General features: G+C 38.9%; 1 protein-coding gene across 2 annotated transcripts in view; it reads left to right on the top strand.

The window, feature by feature from the left end:
• The window catches only part of cdh19 (cadherin 19, type 2), a 191376-nt gene that overhangs the window by 103078 nt on the left and 64319 nt on the right, over positions 1–23979 (top strand). The window contains exon 2 of one of the 2 annotated variants that reach the window (XM_020617515.1): positions 11437–11505. The exons of the other annotated variant lie outside the window; for it this stretch is intronic. The gene's annotated coding sequence lies outside the window, so the exon portion shown is untranslated. The remainder of the gene's footprint in view (positions 1–11436; positions 11506–23979) is intronic. 2 annotated transcript variants of the gene reach the window in all.

Raw genomic sequence — 23979 nt, 5'->3', positions numbered from 1 at the left:
AGGACAGTACATGAAGCACTGGGTGTACAAAAATAAAGTGGAAAAGCAAAGTAGGACAGTACATAAAGCACTGGGTGTAGCACTCGAGATGTGATGACCTGCTAACCTGCCAGCTAGCTAGCGCTACTTAGCAGGTGTACCTGTAGCCATTGTGCTCGTATTATCAAATTCAGTAACCTATGATAAGCTGTACGCTGTGCTGGGTCACGTAATATAAAGGCTATATTATATAGAAACCGGAAAAACTCCCTTTAACAAAAGAAACTTCTATTTTGTTTTGTCTGATACTGATGAAACAAAGCAGTGCATTAATGCTGCACTGTAAATGCATGTTCAGACTCACTAATAATACAACAGAAAACCTACAAGAGGGGAAGAAAGGAGCAACTCAAAAGTACAAAGTCAGCAAAACTTCTGAGTTGGTTGAGGCTTTTTTGTAGAGTATCAAGGAATGAGAGATAAGCTGGGAACAGTAATGGAGAAGCCCCCTTGGGAACGGCTGGCCAGGAAGCCAAACCGCCTTCGTAGATTGGATTAATATTGCATGGGTGCCTGTGCAGCTCCCTCTCTTGAAGGAACACTGAGTGCTTCGTTCAGTCCTTCAGGAGGAAAAGTTATCAAAGTAGTACAAAGGTGAGGCAGCAATGAAAACAAAGTCTGCCGCATCTCTTCGAAAACACCACAAAGCTTTCAAATAACTCCTTTGAAAGGGACGATAAGAAAGAGCAAGTGACAAGGATAATCCAGCCCTTATTTATCTTGCTCTAGTGGCAGCTGAAAGATGGTTTTGCTGATCTTGAGTCTTGGTGTGGCAATAGAAGTGTGTGTTGGAGACGTATTGACCCATGTTGAGAGTCCGCAAAATTATGGGCAAAGACAAGGCATCCCACTCCTTTGATATAGCACCAAACTGAAAATGACATAAACCATTTTATGTTCCTTTCTGGCCATTCTCTATCTCTTTATGGTCATTTTGTGTCACTTTGCAGTTTCTTTGTGTTTGTTTGTGGTCATTTTGTTACTATTTATAGTTATTCATATGTCTTTGCAGCCATTTTCTGTCTCTCTGTGATCATTTTATGTCTCTTTATGGCCATTATGTCTCTCTGTAGTTATTTTATGTCTCTTTGTAATTGTTTTGTGTCTTTTTGTAGTTGGTTTTAGTTTCCTTGTAGTAATTTTGTGATTGTTTGTAGTAGTTGTTCATCATTTTTCATTTTGAGTCTTGGCGGTTATTTTGCGTATCTCTTTAGTAACTTTATGGTGTCCCTGAGTAGTCGTTTTACATCTGTGGCTGTTTTGCATCTATTTTGTGTCTTTTAATTGAGCTCTGTAAGAAATGCTAACAGTCACTTTGTCTCAGGGCCCTAGACCTGTGCCTGTTTGGCAATCCATGGATAATTTCATGCATTGCCTGCTAGTGTGATATTTGTCAGTGTGCAGAGGGATTATTTGTGTGGGCGAACCACTGCCTGTCTGACAGGAACTAGCTAGCTACAACGGACACAGGGTCAGGGTTCAGAGCCATACTGTGTATTTTCCATCTCTCTGCTTTACGCACTACTAACTGCCCTCCATGTTCTGACCTGCTTGGTTTATCACCCTGCATGGCCTGAGGGGATCCAGTTGAGGATGTCACAGGCAGCAGCAGTCGCCCACCCATTTGTCACGTTTTTCTCTCTGTGTTGCTACAACTTATGATGAATGAGAGAAGCAGTTAGGACACCTTTACCCTTTCTCCCTCACATACAGTAACTGTGCAGCTAAAACACGAAGCACTGACTTAGGACTGAGTTTGCTTTTGTCACAATGGCTGACTATTTAATTAGGCTGAATTGTGTTGAATTTGTGAAAGGTTTCTGTGATAGAATTCTCCAAAGAGCAACACATTTTGACAGAGTGGATCCAGCTGTTATTTGTTTTCAAGTGGCATCATGACACAAGATTTCTCTGAGCAGTGATTGATTATGTTCTTGGATGTCGATAACAAGAACAAGAGGAGCTTAGCTTACACTTCCAAAAAGTCTGTTTTCTTGAAGCATATAATAATGGTTTGATAGAGTACCTGTCTGTTGCAGGTAAACAAATCAATGACTATGAGGCATTCAATATGGCTACTGACTCCGGTTTCGTAGCAGCGGCTGTGTTGACTGCCATCTTCTGGTTGGTTTGGGTAGAAATAGCTGCTGGGTGTTTGTTCCAGATATTTTTAATAATGCTTGATGCAAATATGTATCCTTCTGCTTGCAACATGCTCCACACCAACATAAGATAGAAAAAAAGTAGCTAAAACAAAAACGGATTAATCTCACATGCTTGTTATTTTTAGATATTAATGCTTTGAAATATATTATACATGATCAAGCATTACATGCAAAATAGGAAATCTTTTGAAGCAGACCCCAAAGAAAACAAAAGGGCTCCTCCTCTTCTTTTAAACCCCGCCTGCTGCATGACATGCACCCCCACACTTTCCCATGGCAGATTCTTTCATAAAATGTCAGTAATCACCTGTTTAATCCTTAAGGTGTGTCAAGGTGTGTAATTACTGAAATTGATAATGTCATATAATTGTGAAATGTTCCCATTCAGTACAAGAAGGTAAAATTCTCTACTGTGGCTTACTGTAATTCAGCCAATGCTGATAAAGGGAGTGCCCCATAATGACATGCAAAGAGATATTTCAAAGCAGGATTTAACATGGTAAATATATAGGAGGTGATGGGAAAGAGGAGATTCCCAGACTCCGATGTGCATATTCAGATTATTCACATTGGATTTCTGAGCTAGTACTGTGTCTTTTATTTCAGTGTGGTTTCACAAAAGCAGAAGAAATAAAATCTACATGTGAAATGAGCATTTACCGTCACGGAGACAAGTGGTTACATGTTTCTGTGGATCTGCCAAAAGCTTGTTAAACCAACAAGCTAATCAGACCCAGGAGGTGTCAGCTTCGCTTCTGCAGCTTGCCTATCACCTCCTTCGTTAGTGCACAGCTCTGCAGCCACATGTTCCAGCTGTGTTCCTGCCTCTCCTGGTGATAATGTAACATGGTCCATAGCTGTTTTATATATGACAAGTACAGTTTCTTTGCCTCACAGAGATTCTTCCTGATGGGTAACCAAGCAGTTTCAATACAAGCTTTCTGACTCTGTGTATCCCTATATATATATATGCTAATATATATATAAACTGTACATATATATATTACCAGTGGTGGAAGGTAACTAAGTACAAGTACTGTACTTAAGTACAATTTTGAGGTATCTGTACTTTGAGTATTTTCATTTTGTGATACTTCATAATTTGACTTCAGTACATCCATTCATCCATTATCGTATCGTATATCCTGACCAGGGTCGCGGGGGTTCTGGAGCCAGTCTCAGCTGACACTGGGCAAGAGGCAGGGTCCACACTAGACAGGTCACTTCACTACATTTTAGAGGTAAATATTGTACTTTTTACTCCAATGCATTTATTTTTATAACTTTAGTTACTTCTCAGAACCAGATTACCAAAAATACTATAAAATGATTATAAGACTTTATTGATCCCTGGTGGGAAATTCACAAGATACTGTACCTAGCAGTACTTCAAATTAAAAGCATATAAAGTAGTTAAAACTAGCTCCATACTATTAAATGTGCCATTCTGCAGTATGAGTACTTTAAATTTTGATGCTAATACTTTTGTACCTAAGTAATATTTTGAATTACAATTGAAAACTATTTGCAACCATCATGAACTACAGTATACAGTATAACTGTGTCTGTATTCATCAAATTTCTAAGTATTGGTTCCCACCCTTTCTTTTATTAGTATGAATTATTAAAGGCAAAGTATATATATACTCAAACTACTTACTGCACTACCAATAATATTTTGATATGTCTCTTAAATCAAACATAAGAAATTTATTTTTTTATTCTTCTGTTTATGAGCAGGAGTTTTTGCCTTGAAAGGTGGTGCCAGTTACAAAACAGGATAAAACTTTTTTTATTAGATTTAGATTAGATTTTTTTATTATAGATTTAGTCAGGAACAAATTTTTCTAGAAAAGGCATTTGCAGATAAATAAATGTTGCTTTGTCATGCAAAGGGCACAGCTGTAGACTCCTCCGCTTTGAGCGGGAAGAGCTCAGGAGTCGCCTGGATCCATCCATCTTCATTTTTGTCAATTACGCCGTTAGTGGGCTGCACATCTTCATTTCCAATGTGGGCACTGTCTCAAAGTACTTCCCAAAGTCACCCTAATCAGATTATTTTCATTCACTGTGATACAGCCCATTAGAAAAGACTTAATCAATGTGAAGTCTTCATTAAAGCAATTTATAAATATTTATGTTGACACTAAATCTAATACTTCATGGGAACTTCAATCAAGCCATTTCCCTGTTGGTGCCTTAATAACATAGCCTGGGTTTAGTTTTAATGCTAGCTCTTAAAGTGGAAGCACTCCCCATTTACATATTGGTCTCTTGCTTGTAGATTTTGTTTCCTCAACCTGGCAACCCACGTGAGCTTTGAGTCTGGAGAGGAGGGGGTGGGGGAGACTGCACTGTCCACTATTTTGAATTTCGACCGCAGTACGCATTTTAAACACTCGGTATCAATGCTACATACGGTCCTTTAAGCATAATGTCTGAAATTTGTTTGAATGAACTCACCAAGCCTTCTGAGCACAGAGACGCCAAAGTGGCTACAGAGGAGGCCCTAAATAATTTCATTATGAAAAACCGTGACCTGGACCTTTTTATTCTGTCTTTACTGGCATTAATAAGTTACTGTACCTTGACCATGTCAAGAGAAAGGACAAATCACTAGTTTCCAGTTTTAAAATTCTTATTAAATAACCTTGCCTATCTTGGATCAACTCTAAAATAAATTCCCAGATACGGCCCTGGTTACAAGTGAAGTTTGCAAAATGTCAAACTGCTGCTTTATAAGACTACACATTGTTTTTCATTCATTGCAAATGTGCTGTATGATAATGTCTGGTAATGTGAAATTGTGGCATGGAACCACTTAGTCAACTCATTTGCATTTACAGGCAGATTTTAAATGTCAGATATAATAACCCCAGCCCTGATGGTTTTAAAATACAGCTTATTATGCAAACTATGTTTTTTCCGCTCTCAGATCAGATCAGTCTTGCCAGCATGCTGTACTCTACCACTATGCTGGCTCACTGATTAGGATTCATTGGTTAAATCTCTGCTCATTTACGGCAATTTATTTCACCCGTTTCTTATAAAGCCCGCTAAAACTGATGCCAAGAAAATCATTGAAAGAAGCTGAAAATAGCTCACACTAAACTGTATTGATGTTTACATCAATAAACTGCACAAAGAAACAATTTTTTTAGTCGTCTTCTGTCAAATTACTTAGAAATGCAATAGTTTACTTCTTAGATTCATACTCCACATTGTCCTTTACGCTTAGATGAACTGAGAGCACAGTCTATGTGGCTGAGACTCTTGTCAGTACAGTCGGTATAGATCAAGATAATACTAATGCAGTGCAATGATATGATAACTGATTAAAAGGCAGTGGTGTCAAATGCCACTTTTATTCAATAAAACATTCATCCAGCTTGTCTGTAAGAGGAAACTTGAATCTCACTGTAGAAAGCATTAGACCATTGCCTGGTACAACCACTCATGTATTTTGACATATGTTTGTTGATTTAACCCTTTCATGGGACTGTGTGGATGTGTACATACTTTGGCATCAACTCTGGTCATTCAGCAGAATATTTCAGAAAAGATGAAAGAGCATGAGCTCCACCTAGTGGTCACAAACCTGTATTACAGATGGATTAGGATTAAGGTTTAGGTCTAAGTTTTACTGTCTTAGACCTGTACATCTGTATGCACTTCAGTGTAACACTTCTGCCTTAACATTTGTGTTTATGAAGCTCAAAATGTTTGTTTTTGGTGAGATTGTCATAAATGTATATATTCAATTATATGTTGTTGCATGTGTATACATGCAATACTTTGTACATGTGATGTCCAGTAGGTTTTGTACTTGCAGACAACTTCCACTAGATGCCTCCGTCTCCAAACAGGTTGTGTGGGTTTAGTACAGCGGTCTTCCCCTTTACAAAGTCAGTACAGGCAACAAGTTAATGACTTCATGCTTACACTAAGTAAAACATTAATTAGTACATAAACTGCCCTGAGACAAATAGTTGACTCTTTGTTGTCACAGAAAAAATACAAATTATAGAAGTACAGTAAAATTTTCTTGTCTTGTGCAGTTTGATGAAACTTGCATTTGCTTTAGGTGCTATCATACTGTATATCTCTCATCAAAACTACCTTGATATACCTCTCACACACTGAAAATTACAGTAGTTAAGATCATCCATCATAGTGAACACTCAGTACACTATAATAGTTACACTATTCAGAGAAGATTAGTCATTTAATGTTCTTGAAACTGGCGGCATATCATTGATCCAAATAAGCTGCTGCACAAAAATGTAGTACACTATCATACTTTATCATCTAATATAAAAATTCCTGAAGGAGAATCCCTGTCTAGTATTGATCCAAATGGCACTGATCAGTGAACTTCAGGCATTCCTCTGTGTCTGTGTGCACACATAAACATGAGCACCGTTTTTGCCCCAGTATATTGAGCGATGCAGCTCTCTCTAGGAGCATTTGTCTGTGATCCTATATGTGCTCTCGTGGACTTAGCCTTGGGCAGCACTGGAGAGTTTCCTTGAGGACAAGCTCTAGTGTAGCTGGAAGGTCAAGCACACACACAAAATCATTAACCATCCTTTTATTTGCTCTCAGACGCTATGTGTAAGGACAAGAACCCACTGTTTGAATATAATATTGAACTATTTTTACATATATCTTTTTTGTGTTGGGAGGCAGGTGGGAATTGAATTGTAGATGTCAGTATAGCCATCACCTCTGCAGCTGAAGGGAGAACAGCAGACAAGGTTAAAGCTGTATTTATTGGTGAAAAATGAAAGGCTGCTGTATAAAACAGTGTGTTTATTAACATTTAGAGCCGGCTGTCCATCAGCGCTTCCACGGGACCATTGAATCATGTAATTTCTGTCAAGGGTGAAAGATGAGAGGCCAGCAAAGTGAGACAGCAGAGCCCACTAGTTTCACAAGTACTCAGGTAAAGACTTTGAAAATACAGCCACTGCAGTCTCTTCTCGTTTGATAAGTGAAATAGCTTGAGAGTCTTTCATTTCACATTCATTAGAAAGGTTCTTAAATTAATGATGCATTGTCAACCATGCCGTACAATAAGATGCAATAAACAAGCCGAGGATATTTATGATGCTGAGGTGAGGTTTATCACCTACAGTGGAGCTCATGTCATATGTGCAGGGCTCATGTACATGTTGCATAGATATGGCAGGCTATTATTTTCTATGCTGGTCTCATACAAAGCTGATTTAATGCAGTATTGATGGTACATGTTGTTCTGGTAATGCATTTCAGTTACCCAGCACACATTGTTATACATGGCATTTCTATTTATTTATTTAGTATTTTATTATAGGGGTTGAAAGCAGAAATTAAATGTATTTTGTGGGCAGTGGAACAAGTTGCAAACACCTTAAAAAACTATTGTGGCAAACATGCAAACAGTCGATTTACACACCTAGCAAACTTAGCATTCATTTAGATGGAGGTTTCTGCCACCTGAGACATGTAAATCGTACATTTACTTTTACTCTTTTTAGCTCAGTTTTGGGCAGGCACATGTACACATAAAACCCAGGTGGTGCTCAAACACCTGCCGTTTTACCCTCTGACTTGACAAGTGCCATTTTTGCACTTTTATGTTTTAGTTTTTAAAGAATTCATTGTGGTTTACAGTTTATGTGCTAATGCAAAGGATGTGATGCTGAATAATTGTAAACTGTAAACCAAGACAATGACCTTATTAAAGACACATAACCCTTCTGCAGAACTTACAGGAACTGAAGTGACTGGTATTTTGTGTAATACAGACACTGGAAGGAATGTGGAGTGGTGGCAGAGTTAACACTGTTGTGCAAATCAAAAGTGGTTAATATCCAAAGTATCCAGCCTGAATGTATCGAGGATATGAATGAGATAACAGAAGCAGGGGTGTGCAAGTACATAACACTTAAGTGTTATATGAATTGACCTTGATTCATCAATCAATATGCCCGTCCATAGCTGTCCATGACATACAAACAAACTTGATTTGCTCATGCCCTAAAATAATAATTCATAATGCTTCAGTTCATGCCACACGGATGAAACAGAGTACGTCCCACTTCATTAATTCACCCATAATGAGTTTTGTAGCATGTTGGACCTCAGAGGCAGCCCCAGGAGTCACAGCTAATGAAATCAAATTCTTAAATCCCAATCTTCACACATCTGCCTTTGTTTGAAAAGTAAAAAGCACAAATGAGCTGCTTCCTTTGTGTTTCAGCCATAGATGTGGACAAGTGAGGACACCAGTACATGCGTCTTACAGCACAAAGCTCTCAACCCAGGAGATCCACACCAGTAGGTGTCTCTGTAACACAAACAAATCCTTTGGAATTGGACAAGTGCTTCCTCGAATGTCAAATCATATTGATCTCCAGTGTGTGTGTGTGTGTGTGTGTGTGTGTGTGTGTGTGTGTGTGTTTGTGTTTATAATACTCTCCAAAGCTGAAAATACAACTTAACACTAGGTTCAAGTGTAGTGTTCTTTGTTAATTGGTTGCTAGGAGTGTGATCCACATCTGAAGATTACAGGAACTCAAGCACCTATAGGGAGCATCTCTTTGCAGGTGGCTGAGCGAGACTGGGTTAATCTCCTGCTGTCTATAGTCACCACAAAGTCCTCAAGGACATTATCAGGAGTTAAAGGACACTGATTTGTGTGCTGGCCATATATTGCTATTCTCTCACTACTGATTAAGCAGCTGGAGGATCTCAGATACTGAGTGGCAGTGCAACCTGAAGTGTTGTGCATAAAGGCCTAAAAACAGAGAGGAATGTTTTAGTTTAGTTTAGTTTTATTATTGAAAAGGGAAACAGCTGCATTAGGTCATGTTGTGTCAAAGACATTCCCTTTTTTTTTTCTTTGATCACAGCCTCATAAATTGTACTACGTCACTGAGTCTGCCCTGCATTTCTGTTGATTCATCATATGCATACAAACCCTACATGCTAATGTTTCTTGACTGAGCAAACTGTGTGCTTAGAAACACCCACAATTGTCTATCAGTAAGCAAAACTGTGGAGCACCATGTACTTTAAATTTATCTTTGCCCGCTCCCAGTGCTGAGGAGCTGGATACAGACTTTCATCTCACATGTTCATGCAGAATGCTTCAGCATGTGCTTCATTTCTGTTAGAGGAGCTTTCCCTGAGATGGCAAGTCTCTGTTTGAGAAACCCAGCCCGAAACGTCACAAGTCATCATAAATCATGTGAACGTGTCATGCATCACACAGAGGTGGTTTGCCACATCTGGTCTTTAGTCATATATCTTAATCATTACCATATCAGCGTTCTAAATCTGTCTGTGAATACATTATTCAAATTTAGTTCATTAGAAAAGTCATTTCAGCCAACAGTTAAGCGCACGTAAAACTTGGAGAACGGCTCTAATGGCATTTTATTTCATTGTACTTCTCTGCTTTATCACTGTGGACATTGCAGACATTTATAATGCCAAATACATTCCCAACATATAAAGGGAAGTGTGTGGAGTTAAATATCTTTTCTTTGAGTTTATTTTGTGCAAGCTAAATCACCTTTAAAAAAGAAGTCTTCTAATGTTTTAAAAAGTACATCTTATGTCTTTCTGGTCATTTGAAAACTCTTCATTATAACATCATTAGCAAAATGAGCTAAAGTAAAAGACTGATATTGTTTTTCCCCAAACAGCAAATGAATCCCCATTATTTCTAATACAATCTATTTCTCGGCCTCTTATATAACTGCATGACAAATCAATCATAAAATTGTTGTTTAGATAGTTTTGACCGATAGGCACCTTGAGCCCCGAAGGACTCAAACAACCAAATAACTACAACACACCATAAAAATAACTGAAACAGAAAAGCGGGCATTTCCAGCTGCAGCTATATGCGCTGCAGGGATGTTTCTATGTCGTTGCTGTAATGTGATCTCAAGCTTGTAATCCTACCATTTTAGACTTTATAGGTTTGTACAAACACCAGTGGAGGCTCCTTTTGACCTTGAATCATCAGATACTGAATCTTAGTGTAAGTAATTTACTGTAAGTATTATGGGCGCTCTTTCACTGCAAAACCACCTATTTTTAGATGAATACAACCAAAGTCATGCGTCTCGCCTGGAGGATTTGTCCAGCTTACACTGTAGAACGCTTACCAGAGACAATACATGATGCATCTCTCTGTGTCTTCCTCATCCTTCCCTGAGCTAATCTCGCATCGCTATAAACACAAGTCTCAGTTCACCTGTTGATGAAGTCTGGAGGCAGATTTTACCCGTGAGTCAAGCATCATATCTTTGCTCGCTCACCAAGGACCACAGAAGGAGATTTTGTGAAGAACATGCAGCCTCTGTGGCCTAATTTCACAGAAGCTGTGACTTTTTCTTTTATTACAGAGTGATATACTGTTCTTTGCATCTGTGCTCTTGTTGGGTTTGACCTTTCTTGTCCTCCGAATCCAAAAAAGAAAATAATTCATAAAATCCTTTTATATGAGCTATCATTTTGTGTTGACTCAACTCTTTAGTTATGACCTACAGTACTAGAGCCAAAACATTTTCAGACTGAATTCTGGCCATTCGACAGTAGGCACGGGACTCATTTCCATTTTCTCTGCCTGCAGTGAAAACACATAACTGCTGATGATTCTCAAGTTGACACAGTAGATGAAGAGGTTGCGTTTGTTTTGTTGCTTGACCTGGGAATGAAATGTTAAACAACAACACCACAACAAAAAACTAGTAGCCTGTAGTATTTTTTTTGACACAACTTGATCTGACAGAACTGACAGTTTATAGGTTTGCAAAAAAATTTATGAAGATTCAAAATTTACACAATATTTTCACAATAAAAAATGCACTTAAAGTGTCAAAAGACAAAGTACTCATTAGCAGAATGGTCATGTTATTTTTGCATTATGAATAAAGATCTATACACTTTAATCATTTAACACGATAATGAGTGTCATGAATTTAACCAAATTATAGAAGCAAATTTCTGACCACTTGCAATGCTGTAAAACTGGGTAATATCAAAAGATACAAATAAAAGCCAGCTAATTTAATCACAGTGTGATTCTGCTCAGCCATAACCCATCATTCTTCACCAAAAATGGTCTTAGCTTGGCAAGCCACATTGTGACACATAATGGTATTAGTGTTATTGCATTGTTGCTGCCTGTGTTGGCCCAGTTGGTGTTTATTTTCCTAACGCTGCATGTCCACAGACGATGGCAGTGATCCATCCTGACAGCCAGAGGCTGAGCGACAGATTCCACACAAGAGGGAACCCCAAGGTAATCATTTGCATTTGTTTTTTTATTGCAATCATTAGGGCTCCCCTGCCGGGCCTCAGCACAAGCCTGTGTGACAGATTCCATGTTTTATCAGAGAGTCAGGGGAGGTATGTAGCTGGGAGCAAGCTGAAGAGTACAGTACTCTGCACTGATAAAGAAAACAGGTTGGCTACCATGTACCATACAGTACATCCACTGGCATCTGTGTGCCCTTACATGTACTTTGGAATAGTGCAGCATTTTCAATACAGAGAATCTGTGATTTAAAAAATGCAGAGGATATTAATTGTAATACTAACTTGTACTGCCTCTGTAAGTATATTATAGGAAATGACATTTGTTAGGTTTTGTGTCATCAAAAAAGCTACACAACATACAGTAGCAGTGACTGCCAACAACAAGAGAGTACACCAGAGAGGTAACCTATGGACAAAGACAAAGGAAAGCTTGATCAAGCTGAGCAGTGTTTTGACCTCTCTTGTCCCCCAGTGGAGACCCAGAGAGATCACAAGTGGTGGCTGAATGGCAAACTCCACAGCTGTGCATCAGGAAAGATCACCCCTAGCGCCTGCTTTCTTTTAATTATCTTCGGATCTTCACGAGAATGGGATTGCGTGCAAAAGAATCTCTTATTCAGCTTTATCTGGAGAAAAAATAAATTACCTTGAGAGTTACTCAGCTGCCACTCGGTAGTGCTAGCTCAAAAATCACAAAGTGAATAGTAATACTGGCTGAAAGAATAAGGTATATAAGTCAGCTTCCCCAGCCTGTATTACAGAGTCTTTCCAGTACAAATGATATTAATTATACAGTATAGATCTAACTCTCAATGGAGATAACCTTTGTTACAGCCCTAGTCATATATGGTTTTTATAACTGTTGTGTTTTGAACCACAGTGTTTATGTGTATGTGGAGTTCTCGTGTTCTCTCCCCTTTTCGTTGTACAGTACGTGGTTCAGTGAAACAGGATGCTGGTGAGCCACACTGAGTGTGTTGAAATGCAAGGGGATGTGTTGGTGTGGGGTCGAGTGTGGATACCTGACAGGACCCGACGGGACCCGTTGGTACCTGTGGGTTTGGGCTGGGTTCAGACAGAAATTAAGAAATTATGTTCAGGTCTATGCTGGGTTTGTACATTATACAATCCCAAGTACGACTAGGGTCGTAACACCTCCCTCTATAAAAATCAGACATAAGGAAATGTTTGACAAATGTGACAGGACAGAGACTATAACCTTATTTCCTGACTACTAGATAACAGAAAAAAGGCCGTGCTAATAAGCCACATTTTTGTTAATTCAAATAAGCCACATTTTGGCCCAAAACATATGATGTGGATGTAGGAAACTAAATTTACATTTAAACCCCTTGTCTCTAAAGGTGTTGCATTGCTACCTGGAGATGGACTCAGTCCTGTTCCCATCGAAATTCTGCACGATGCTGTAGGAACATGCTGTACTGTACTGGCGTGTACAATTAAAATACGTGTTTTATACGTGTGCCACTCCACATTGTCCAGCTTTCCTCCTCTATTGTGACTGATCCAGTGCAGGTTGGTTTGTGGTCCCATTTGTCAGTATCGAGGGATGATTTAGCTGGGGGAAAAGTAGTCCCCACCCATGAAGTCAGTGAAAAGCCTGGCGTGATTTTGTGTGACTTGTCATGTCCTGTGTCAAAGTGTTTTCTGCGTGCACCACAATGCTGCCAGGGCTTGCAGACTCATGCTGTCAACCTGTCTGACACTTTTCTGTTTGAACACTAATGATGAGATGGATCATTCAGCGGGTGCTTGTCAAGACTGATGGTAGACCAGCATTTATTTTCTCCTGACTTGTAGCACACTTAGATTTCCAAATACTTTCTAATATTGTATATTGGTTTGTGAAGCACATTCATTATAATAATGCACAATGTCACTCATATACCATGTGTTTGTTACAGAGTATACAGGATCATTAAGCTCTGATGGAACAATGCCAGGGCCCAAGGTGAGGTGGAGGCATCCTCCCATCCCAAGGCCAAACTAGACTTACCACCACAGAATATTACACTCATTCAATTTATTGAGGAGAATAGCACTTTTCTGACCCCTGTGCTTACTTGTGTGTCCCCTCTAGCACAGTCATTTAGTCTGTGTCCTTCTGACTTTTTCCGCCCCTTCTTGCCACTACTGCTGCTTCTCAATCAAATGTGGCTCTAGCCTCTGAGACTCATTGCATTTTGGTACCGCCCTCCTGATATCAGAGCAGTTTCCCTGTTTTGGACATCCTGCTCATCTACATCCCTGTCTACACTGAGCCACCACAAAGGGGGGAGATTTTTCATGACTGAGTAATGGATAGGAAAGATGTGACACATGGGTCTCTTACATGTCAAGGTACACATCTTGTATGTCTTGTATTGATTGTGTGTTTCTATGATTTGTACTGTTACTCATGCAGTAAATGTCTAAGGAGCTAAGGGGCAAATACTGCTTTAGCAAGAGCAAGCTAGTGGTGTTGTTAGTGAAAAATACTACTTTATTGTAGGGATTCTTCGTCACCAGTCTTCTGCCTGGCTTTGGGGTTTTGTGGTGTTGAGATGCTGAAGGGACAGCGCACCTTTAATGCTGTCATCCAACTGGTTTTTATTTTTGTATTTTGACGATATCAGAGGTCAATGCTGTCTAGCTTGTGGCTGCACCTCTGTCTGTCTGTGACTGCTAGGCTTGGTAAAGTCTGTCTTTGTCGCTCAGTTGCATTCTCCCAGAATACTGGCAGACAGAGTTGATAACCCTAGGTTCAGGGGATTTAGTCACCACTAAGGTCCCATGACTGAACCGGCTACTACAATACACAAAATGCGTTAGCAATCAAAAAAGAAAATATGCGGCCTTTATCTGAGATGCTGGTGTACTCAGCTACCTTTTTGCTGTGGTGCTAGTCATCACATGGTTGGGTCAGTCAGTTTGGTCCTTTTCTCATTTCAGCTGAACTGAACATTGGTTTCAGTTAATTTATGTTAACAAATGGATGCAGACAGAAAATATACCCACATACTTGAGGGATGAGGGTTGTCACTTATTGTCCATTAAGGCCTCAATGAAAAGCTGCTCTTTGCTTTCATCTGCAGCAGTCCCTTGTGTCCATATTTCTGTTCCCCTTCCTTGCATCTGCCTTGTAGTTGGCTTATATTAGGCAAGTCCTAATATGACAGAATTTCACATTTCTTCAGAACTTTCTCATTTGCAAATATCAGGTAAATCTCTGTAGGAAACTGACATGCTTATTAGAATGATGGTTTTGGATAATTTCTGGATGCAGCCTGTCCTTTTCCTGATGTTGCAAAGGTGTGCATGGACGTGGTTTCAATTGCTGTTCAACCATTTGACAGACATTTTGAATAAAGCATAGTGAGCACTTAATCTAGAGAAGTTGTCCAGACACATCAAGTTGTCAGGTATTCCTTGGCAGCTGGCAAATGATTCCTTGAAAGACTCTGGTTGTTCTGTTTTTTCTCAGTAGTAGATAAATTAATAATAAGTGACTGGAAATATTGTCAGAAGGTGGAAGGAACACTTGGACAAATTGTAACAGACTGTCATAAACATTTGTAGAGGCCTGAGGATATGTCCATATAATCCACAGATCACAAGCATGAATATCAGTTAATGTTCATGCTAGTGCTCCGACCCTCCCTCATATGTGATCGATCAGTGCAGCATCTTTGCCGGATGAGGTCACTGTCTGGTGCTGTAAAAGTTGAACCAGATCTGACTTTTTCACCACATGGGGCTGCGTTGTTTTGGTGGCGCACCTTGCAGTGCCGGTGCACACCTTTGAAACTCAGTTTGAATGCAGCCTAAGGAACTCTAAAGGAGGGCCAACAATGTGACTTTTACTCCTGCAACTGAGGGGGTAAAAGAGATTCCTAATCTTGTCTCAGAGTATTTTATAGTCGTAGGAAAGTCCTGCATCCCCTATGGGATCCTGTGAGAGCCTTGGAGAACTGAACATGCTGCTGCTGCTGCTGCAAGTCCTTTCCTCTTATTTACATGAATGCAGCTCTCACAAAGAATGACAAATACAGCATGTCTGCATTCTTGTTCATTCAGCGTAGAGGTTAGTCTCCAGCAAAGAGGCACATTCTCCTAGCAAGTGTTTGTTATACAGTATTTGTGGACAGGATATCAAGCAATATGGAGAGTGTCCAGGCCTCTGCTGTGCCTTGATATTTCAGTAGTACATCTTCAGAGAATGGCATTGTGTTGCTTCACAGGGTGTGCCAAGCAGTGGTTAGCTGCTCAGTGAGATGTTGTCAGGATCAACATCTACATCTACACTACCAGACAAAAGTGTGGGCACACTTTCCATTTGTATTGAGTGAGAGGGCGTCTAAATGTTTGACTGGTATTATATATCTGCAAAAAAGTGTCCTGTCCCATCAAGATGAGGAGTGAGGAGCTGAAAAGTCTGTGTATCTCATGGTCTTCTTCGCCTCTGAGTGTAAATATGTGGCATTTACTGCATCTACAGTTGTTTGGTGCTGTGGCAGCAGTAATGTAATTTCAGTGTGTGGTGATAAATTGAACTGTGCAACAAAGAAATTCTGTTGATGTAACAGTCAATTCTTGTCTGACTAAAGTTATATTTAGAGATCAAAAGAATTATGAGGATGCTGGAGTTCCTCTGCTGGGTTAATTCTTTCTGACAGGGTGACAAGTTCATTGATTTGGGGCAGTATCAGTCAGAGTAACTGCAGTCTGCTGCTCCATTTTCAGGGGATCTTGTTATTGTGGACGCTTTGGTGCCTTCTGTTGGAGGTATAACTTCCAGCATTAATTATTATAATTAGTATTATTTTAATTACAATAATTTAAATACAGATTTTCCTATTATTTCAAAGAATTATAGCATCAATACTGCAAACCATCCATAGCAACTGGTTGTATTTTTTAGTTTTCAACTACTCAGTATGTCAGCCTAATAGGAGAAAAAGGTTATTTACATTTTTGCACCCAAGATGTCACTTTCTTTTTATCCAGTCCTGCTAAACTGAGGATATCAGTGCCTTGCACACCCAGACACAGGTCAACAAGTGTCCTCAGTCTCCTTTGTACGTTCATCTTGAACATAATTAATCAGTAAGACAGCAAGCCAAAGATAAAAACAACATTAGTCAAAAATTACTCCTGACCTTTCTCGGTTGCACAATAAACCTCCCTTAGTTACTCCACACACATGATGGACCCTGTTAACAAGTCAACACGTCCTCCTCTGTCTCCATGTTTATAACCTCTTTTGCTTTTAACTTAATATTTTTGAGAGTTCAAAGGGACAGTCTCTTTGGCGTTCTGGAAGTCTAGACTGCAAAGTTAGAGGTGAAACAGCAGGGTAAGCCACAGATGAACAGTTGTAAGTTAACATCCGCTGGCACCATTTGTGCTTTATCCTGTAATGATACATGTTTTGCCGTTTGCCTCTTGATGAGGGCAGATTATTCCCAGTGATAGTTCTTTTAATTTCACATATAAATAGAACTCATGTTTATCACATTTTCACACACATTTTTTCTTTATTTTATATCCTGGTTTAAAGCTCACGTACTAAAGATGGGGAATACTTTTATTCTTTACATTTATTTGTATTAGATTTCTCCTCATAGACGTTTGTTTGCTTTTCACTGTGAGCCAAAGGCAAAACACTTTATAGTGGAATATCCAGTCAGCACTTATAGCAGATAGGGATGGAGTTTAATAATACAGGATCAGACCATAAGTCTCAATAAACACATCTGCATCATAAGTAATTCCCTGGAAATGTCAGGACAATAAGGCAGCAGCTGCTTCAAAAGGCTGGCTAAATAGGAACATGCCATCTTAAGAGATTATCTGGAAGGCTTTAATATAAAGTACAGTGGAGGAATTGTGAGCAACAACATGCTGCCTGTATTTTAGATAATACCTGTAATACTGCATATAATACTGTAAATGTCAAGGAAATAAACAGTTCTAATACTGTGAACTGACAGCAGCATTATGGAGAGAAACTGTGTCTCAACTTGTCAAATGTCGTACAGACTCCTTCATATTATATTTAGCTTCAAATCCGGAGTAAACCTGTTCGTCTGTCTCCTTATACCAAAACCAAGAAAGAGAAATTTGTCCTGGGCCACGATGTAGAATGTCAGCCTGACTGCACAAGGAGTAGATACATTGAAAATGAATTGTAAATGATAGAAAATGTGACTTTGACACTAATCCAGGATGATTTCCTAAGGATCAAGATGCATTTGTGGCTTGGAATTCACACAACCACCCGAATATAAAACTAAATCAAATGGAAAAGTTTTGACAGGCATTGTTGAAATGATTTTTCATGAATTAAGTACCTTATTAGCTATAACTAGAGTAGCTGAAAGGCGTTCACTGCGATAACATGACCTCAGTCTAACAGTCAGCAGTGCTCTTGGCAGTATTCCTATTTAACCAGTTATATTCCCCTTTAGTTTTGATAATCAGTGTTTTGAATCTGTCTCGGGGGGGTTTAAAGGAATAGGACACCGTTTGCATTGTGGTGTTTTATCCGACGGTAATTTTGTATTTCTCTGCTCATGTGTTTTTATCTCCTTACCACCATAGGTTGACAGTGGGTTAGCTGCTGCTGTGTGTGCACAACTGGACACCAAGTTTCAACAAAATGAGAGAAAACGGGATTTACACGATTAAAACAGTCAGCCGCCCGAAAACAAAATTAATTACTATAACTAATTAATTAACAAAATTGTGCATAAACATGCCTCTGGATGAACAAATAACATTACACCCCACTTTCACTGTTGGATGCCATGTCATTTTTTAACATCGACCTTGTTCTTGTCTAAATTAAAGAAATGTACAATTTTATGTTCTTGTTTTTTTCTAAACCATTCATTTGCTATGACCAGTAACTGTATGTTCAGCAGTCACTCTAAAAATTTAGCTGAAGGCTGCAGCCCCCAGTAAGTGTATTTCCCAAAATGTTGTAGTGCTTCAGTGCTGTTGAGGACAACAGATATATACTATGATAAAAGGATTCAAATAACTAGCATGGATGGGCTCAAAGAAAGCTGTCAGAAATGTACTGTCATCTTTCAAGGAATGAAAAATGCATATCATATATTTTGATCTCCAGTTTGTGGAGTTCACCCACTGCTGCCGTTATGATTCATTGGCCGAAATCAATCAGGAAACCTTAATCACCCCTTTGAAGAGTACAAGTCACACGCACTGATGCCCTGTGCTGCTAGTGCCTGTATCGTAATGTTTTACCTCAGAGGCGTCTTCATTAACATACTGAGTAGCAGGTGTTTGTAATGTATTAATTACAATTCTCCACAGAGGGCAAAACTGCAAGTCTTAACTGAATTACTATAACTAAGCCATCATTTTTCAATCAATAGTAAAAGAGCAAAATGCTGAATTTGTTTCTTAGATGCAGCTGAAGTGGCTATGTCGCTGCTGACTAATGAAAGCTGTAAACATGCATTTAGCTGTCATCCAGATCAATACTTCACAGGACTGCAGCTGAAAATCACAGAGACAACAGCTCAGAGTAAAGAACAACATCGCATTTTTTTTCTAAGTCCGTTTTAAAACAAGTCTCATGTCTCTGAAGCTCTTCTGGTCTTCTCTGTGAAGACTGCATGTTCTCCCTGTGAGTGTATGGAAGTTTTTTGGACTCTTTAGTCAAATGGCAATTATTTTAGCAGTTTGACAATGCATTTTGCAATTGACAAATAAAATATAAAATCATAAAAAACATCTGAAATACTCAACGAGTCCTTCTAAAAACAATGTCTGTACTGTTTGAAACACCTGAAAGCTGGAGGCATAAGACCTCACAGTCAGCGGCTTTTCATCGGAACTAGTGTTATTTTACACTTTGGGTGAATTCGCCCTATAAAGCTAAACAAAAACCTTGAGCCAAAACTGTAATATTATCGATGCAACAGACCAACAACCCCAGTATTCATGATTTTAATCAGTCAATTTTAATGTTTATGAGTGCTATTCAAAGTACTTAGACTGATAAGACACTACAAATATCCAAAACACTCTAAAATGATATAACAGTTTGAAACCAATATACACAAAAAATAAAAATAATAAAAGTCTAATATTAAAATAAAAAGAACGAAAAACTAAATAAATAATCTATAAATAAAATGCATGAGGCACTTAAACATGTTGCATGAATACAATGAAATAAATAATTAGGTTTGGAGTAAAGTACATCATATAAACATAAAGAATATTCTAATTAAAGGCCAGGCTATAGTGGTGCTTTAGGTTTTATGCTTATATTTCAAAATATCAACACCTTCAGCTGCTTTTAATTAAGGTATTTAAAGGGGTAGTCCACTGGTTTTACACATTACATTTGTCACAAGGAGTATTACCTTGTCAGAACAGTTGTAGAATGTTTTTTGATAAAGAAAATCGGACTCAAGGTTTTAAATTCTTTGACAGAAAATGTTCAAGAAGGAGCTAATGAAGCTGTTGCATTATAGGAAGTTTAGGATCTGGTGTTTTTAGAGTTTAACCAGGATATCTCTGCTTAGATTTGAACTACTTTTTAAATCTGTCTTTCACAATTCCCCCAACTTTAGACCCATGCAATACAAAATAGTGTAATAATTTTTTAAATGCCCCAGATTTGGTCCTTTTTTTTTGCCACTTAACATAAAAATATATTTGATTTTTGCTGATCACCTTTCATGTTGTTTTGATTAAATCTGAATTCTTTTCTTCTGTCATCAAGGGGTGATTCATTTGGGCCTGCTTTTCTTCAGCAGGGGCAGGGAAGATGGTTAAAATTGATGGGAAGATGGATGGAGCCAAATACAGGACCATTCTGGAAGGAAACCTGATGGAGTCTGCAACAGACCTGAGACTGGGACGGAGATTTGTCTTCCAACAAGACAATGATCCAAAACATAAAGCCAAATCTACAATGGAATGGTTCACAAATAAACATATCCAGGTGTTAGAATGGCCAAGTCAAAGTCCAGACCTGAATCCAATCGAGAATCTGTGGAAAGAACTGAAAACTGCTGTTCACAAACGCTCTCTATCCAACCTCACTGAGCTCGAGCTGTTTTGCAAGGCGGAATGGGCAAAAATTTCAGTCTCTTGATGTGCAAAACTGATAGAGACATACCCCAAGTGACTTACAGCTGTAATCGCAGCAAAAGGTGGCGCTACAAAGTATTAACTTAAGGGGGCTGAATAATTTTGCACGCCCAATTTTTCAGTTTTTTATTTGTTAAAAACGTTTGAAATATCCAATAAATTTCGTTCCACTTCATGATTGTGTCCCACTTGTTGTTGATTCTTCACAAAAAATTACAGTTTTATATCTTTATGTTTGAAGCCTGAAATGTGGCAAAAGGTCGCAAAGTTCAAGGGGGCCGAATACTTTCGCAAGGCACTGTACATCTACAGACAACTACAACCGCAAAACATTAAATCAGCAGTTGATATTATTTTGCAGTGATTTTTCATTATCAAATTGAAACACAGATGCTCACACCTGCTAAAACATACAAATGTTACATAACAGCAAATGAATGCATTAGATGACTCTGGGGCAAAAACTCTCTGAAGTGAGCCAAAGATTTGTCTGATATAATGTATCAGGAGTTGTATTACCACAGGGACGTCGCCCTACCAGGCCAGCTATGATAAATAATGCAACAAGAATACATCACCATGACGTTTCACTTTATCCAACATGTGTCGCTGTCAACTTTGATCAATAAGAACACACTAAATGTGATGGTATATAAACACAGTCCTTTATATGTTTAAGCATGCTGTTGAACTAGGAAATGTGGCAAATAAGACCTTGAGATACCAAATTATCCAGCCTGTAAGGCTTGCACAATCTTTAATGTTAACTATGTTGTGTGTTTTTTCACCAGAGTAGGCAGGGATATTATCAAGGTAGCAATACTGAGAGAAAGAGGGGCTGAGCAGCCATTATCGTACAGTGATATTCTTTTTGGCTGCTCTTTAAAAAAAAAAGGATTGCAATTTAAATTTCTTTTCTTTCATCTCTCATCATGCCACTGCAGTGATCTAACACCCCACAAATCAATTTTGAATGTTAGATCAAAAAGGTTTTCATTTGCATATGCAGTTTTCATTGTCTGCAAACATAATGATGTGTTTAAATAATTAAAACAGTTTGAAACACATTTATTCTTTACATTCTACTTGAAATGTTAGTGCAACTGGATGTAGAGGAAAGTGTTGCAAATAAAATAGCAGCTAGTGGCTTATGTGTGGTCCTTGAGATTTTAAGCCTGTAAACATAATATTTAAATGATGACATTTCAGAAATTGGATCTAGAAAATGATGCATTATATGTGTTTGGGTTCTCAGAGACATGCTGGCTAAAAATGAGGGAACAGCTTTTCTACTGGCATTTTTGTGAGTTTGATACAAATTGAGTTTACACTGCTGTTCATACTGCCTCCAGCTGTGCTCCATATCCTACGGCTCCACTCTAAATCCAACAGTGACAAAAACTTTCACCTTTCTCTGCCTACTCACCTTATTTATGTTACACATTACCGCATACATTTAAAGCATTACAACCATAAATAGTTTTAAAGTTTAGCTTTAAGCAGTGCGGGAGATGTCTGACTGATCCGTTTTCCTCTTGGGGTTTACCATACTTGTGTGCGCTCACTGCTGAGACTGTTCCCTACTACAAACCTGGACAACCTGTATACAGTACTTGACAAGACTTGTGTGTTGCTGATTCCAACTCTTGTACAGAACATGAATGTGTTAAAGGAGCTTGTTACTGGACTCATAGATGGCAGGGCCCCATGAATGATCCCCACTTGCCTGTTGTATGACCCAAGAACCTTTTCTAGCTTATGAGTTTGCTTTTGTGTTGTGCGCCTCACTGCACATGCACATTAGTGTTTCCCATGTTGCGTACTCCATAGACTTTACTTTGTGGTGATGTCACAGAAGTCACATTTTTAGACTTTTGAAATGTTTAACAAACATAAAACATCCATGGATTTAAAATTCATAATAGAAGTAAAAAGCAGGTTTGTAGTTTGTCCTGTCAATTAATTTACAGATGTCTCTCTAATCATTGTGGTCTATAGGGAAAATTATCTTTGGGCTACAGGGAGATTTTTCATTCCAGTACTGGGAGGGGCAACTGGGAAAAATTGGTAACTAGGCTGAGTGGTGACACTGTATCAAGCTGTCGTAATACATCCATGGTGTGGAATCACTGCCTTCAACACTTCCTGTACTGTGAGACTGTCCTCTTGTAAAATACGATGGTATACATTGATTGTCTCAATGAACAGGTTGTGGTCAAACTGCCAGGCTTGTTAAATGAGTAGCCTGCAGTAGCTTGGCGAGTGACTTCTCTTTTACTGTACCACTGGCCTGTTGGTGACCAAATCAGGTGCCGGCCTTGATGTAAACATAGGCTCCTGCAATTTCCCACTACTGTGAATTCTGACACTGGCGCTGTGCCACGATGCAGTACTTTAATGACACCCACCCGTTATTTATCTTGATTCACTCAACTCCTAATATTCATATAATAGCAGTGGATGGAATCACTAATTAGCATTTTCTTTTACTAGCATGACAGAAAATAGGCAAACCTTAACTTCTAAACAGAGCAATGCCTTTAAAACCTGCAAGCTGGAGCACCTCAGAGCAGTTCCAAATACCTGTGTCTTATTCAAATATTAATAATTCTCTCAGTTAAAGTAAGATTTTTTGACTCAGCATTAGCTTCTCACATCATTGCAGCCTGCGTTCACTGTATAATATTTTTACTCACCGTGCACTCTCTGTCTGAAATGGGCACTTATGATTAGCATCAATGAATTTAGCACAGCTCTCTGAATTATAATTCTGCCACTATTAATAAAGACCAGAGAGAAAGATAAAACTAAAGACTCGACTGTACTCCTCATGTGGCGTGGCCCCAGAGATCCATGGTGCCCAAGGCTCTGATGTAAAAGTCAAGGAGTGCTCTCTGTATTCCACAGACAACGTAGCCTGACCAGGCTCTAATAGCTTAAGATCAGGGATAGTTCACTCACTTCTTAGAAATGGGCTCAGGGAGCACAGTCATTTGCCATTTTAAATTGATCTGCACATTGGTTTCTGGTCTGATGAGACAGCATCTCTCAGTCAGTTTCTGTTGCATTATTAGAGTCATTTCATAAGTTAGACTCCATATACTCTGATTTGCATAAGTATATGCATTTCATTACAGCACAGGAAAGTGTTAACCTCACAATACAGACTTGTACAATGTGTCAGAGAGGACCATGGGATAGTGGCGAAGTTCCTCTGGGTGAGCAGTCTCCCGGTTATGTCCCTTCCTGCCCAAACATTGTAGCATCATCCAGCACAGGGCAGGACAGAGAAGCACAGAAGAGGATCTAGAATGCATTTGGC

Source organism: Monopterus albus, unplaced genomic scaffold (assembly GCF_001952655.1).
Source record: "Monopterus albus unplaced genomic scaffold, M_albus_1.0 scaffold190.1, whole genome shotgun sequence".
Classification (NCBI taxonomy): domain Eukaryota; kingdom Metazoa; phylum Chordata; class Actinopteri; order Synbranchiformes; family Synbranchidae; genus Monopterus; species Monopterus albus.
Note: the sequence above shows the minus strand (reverse complement) of the source record. Positions and strands in the feature narration are given on the sequence as shown.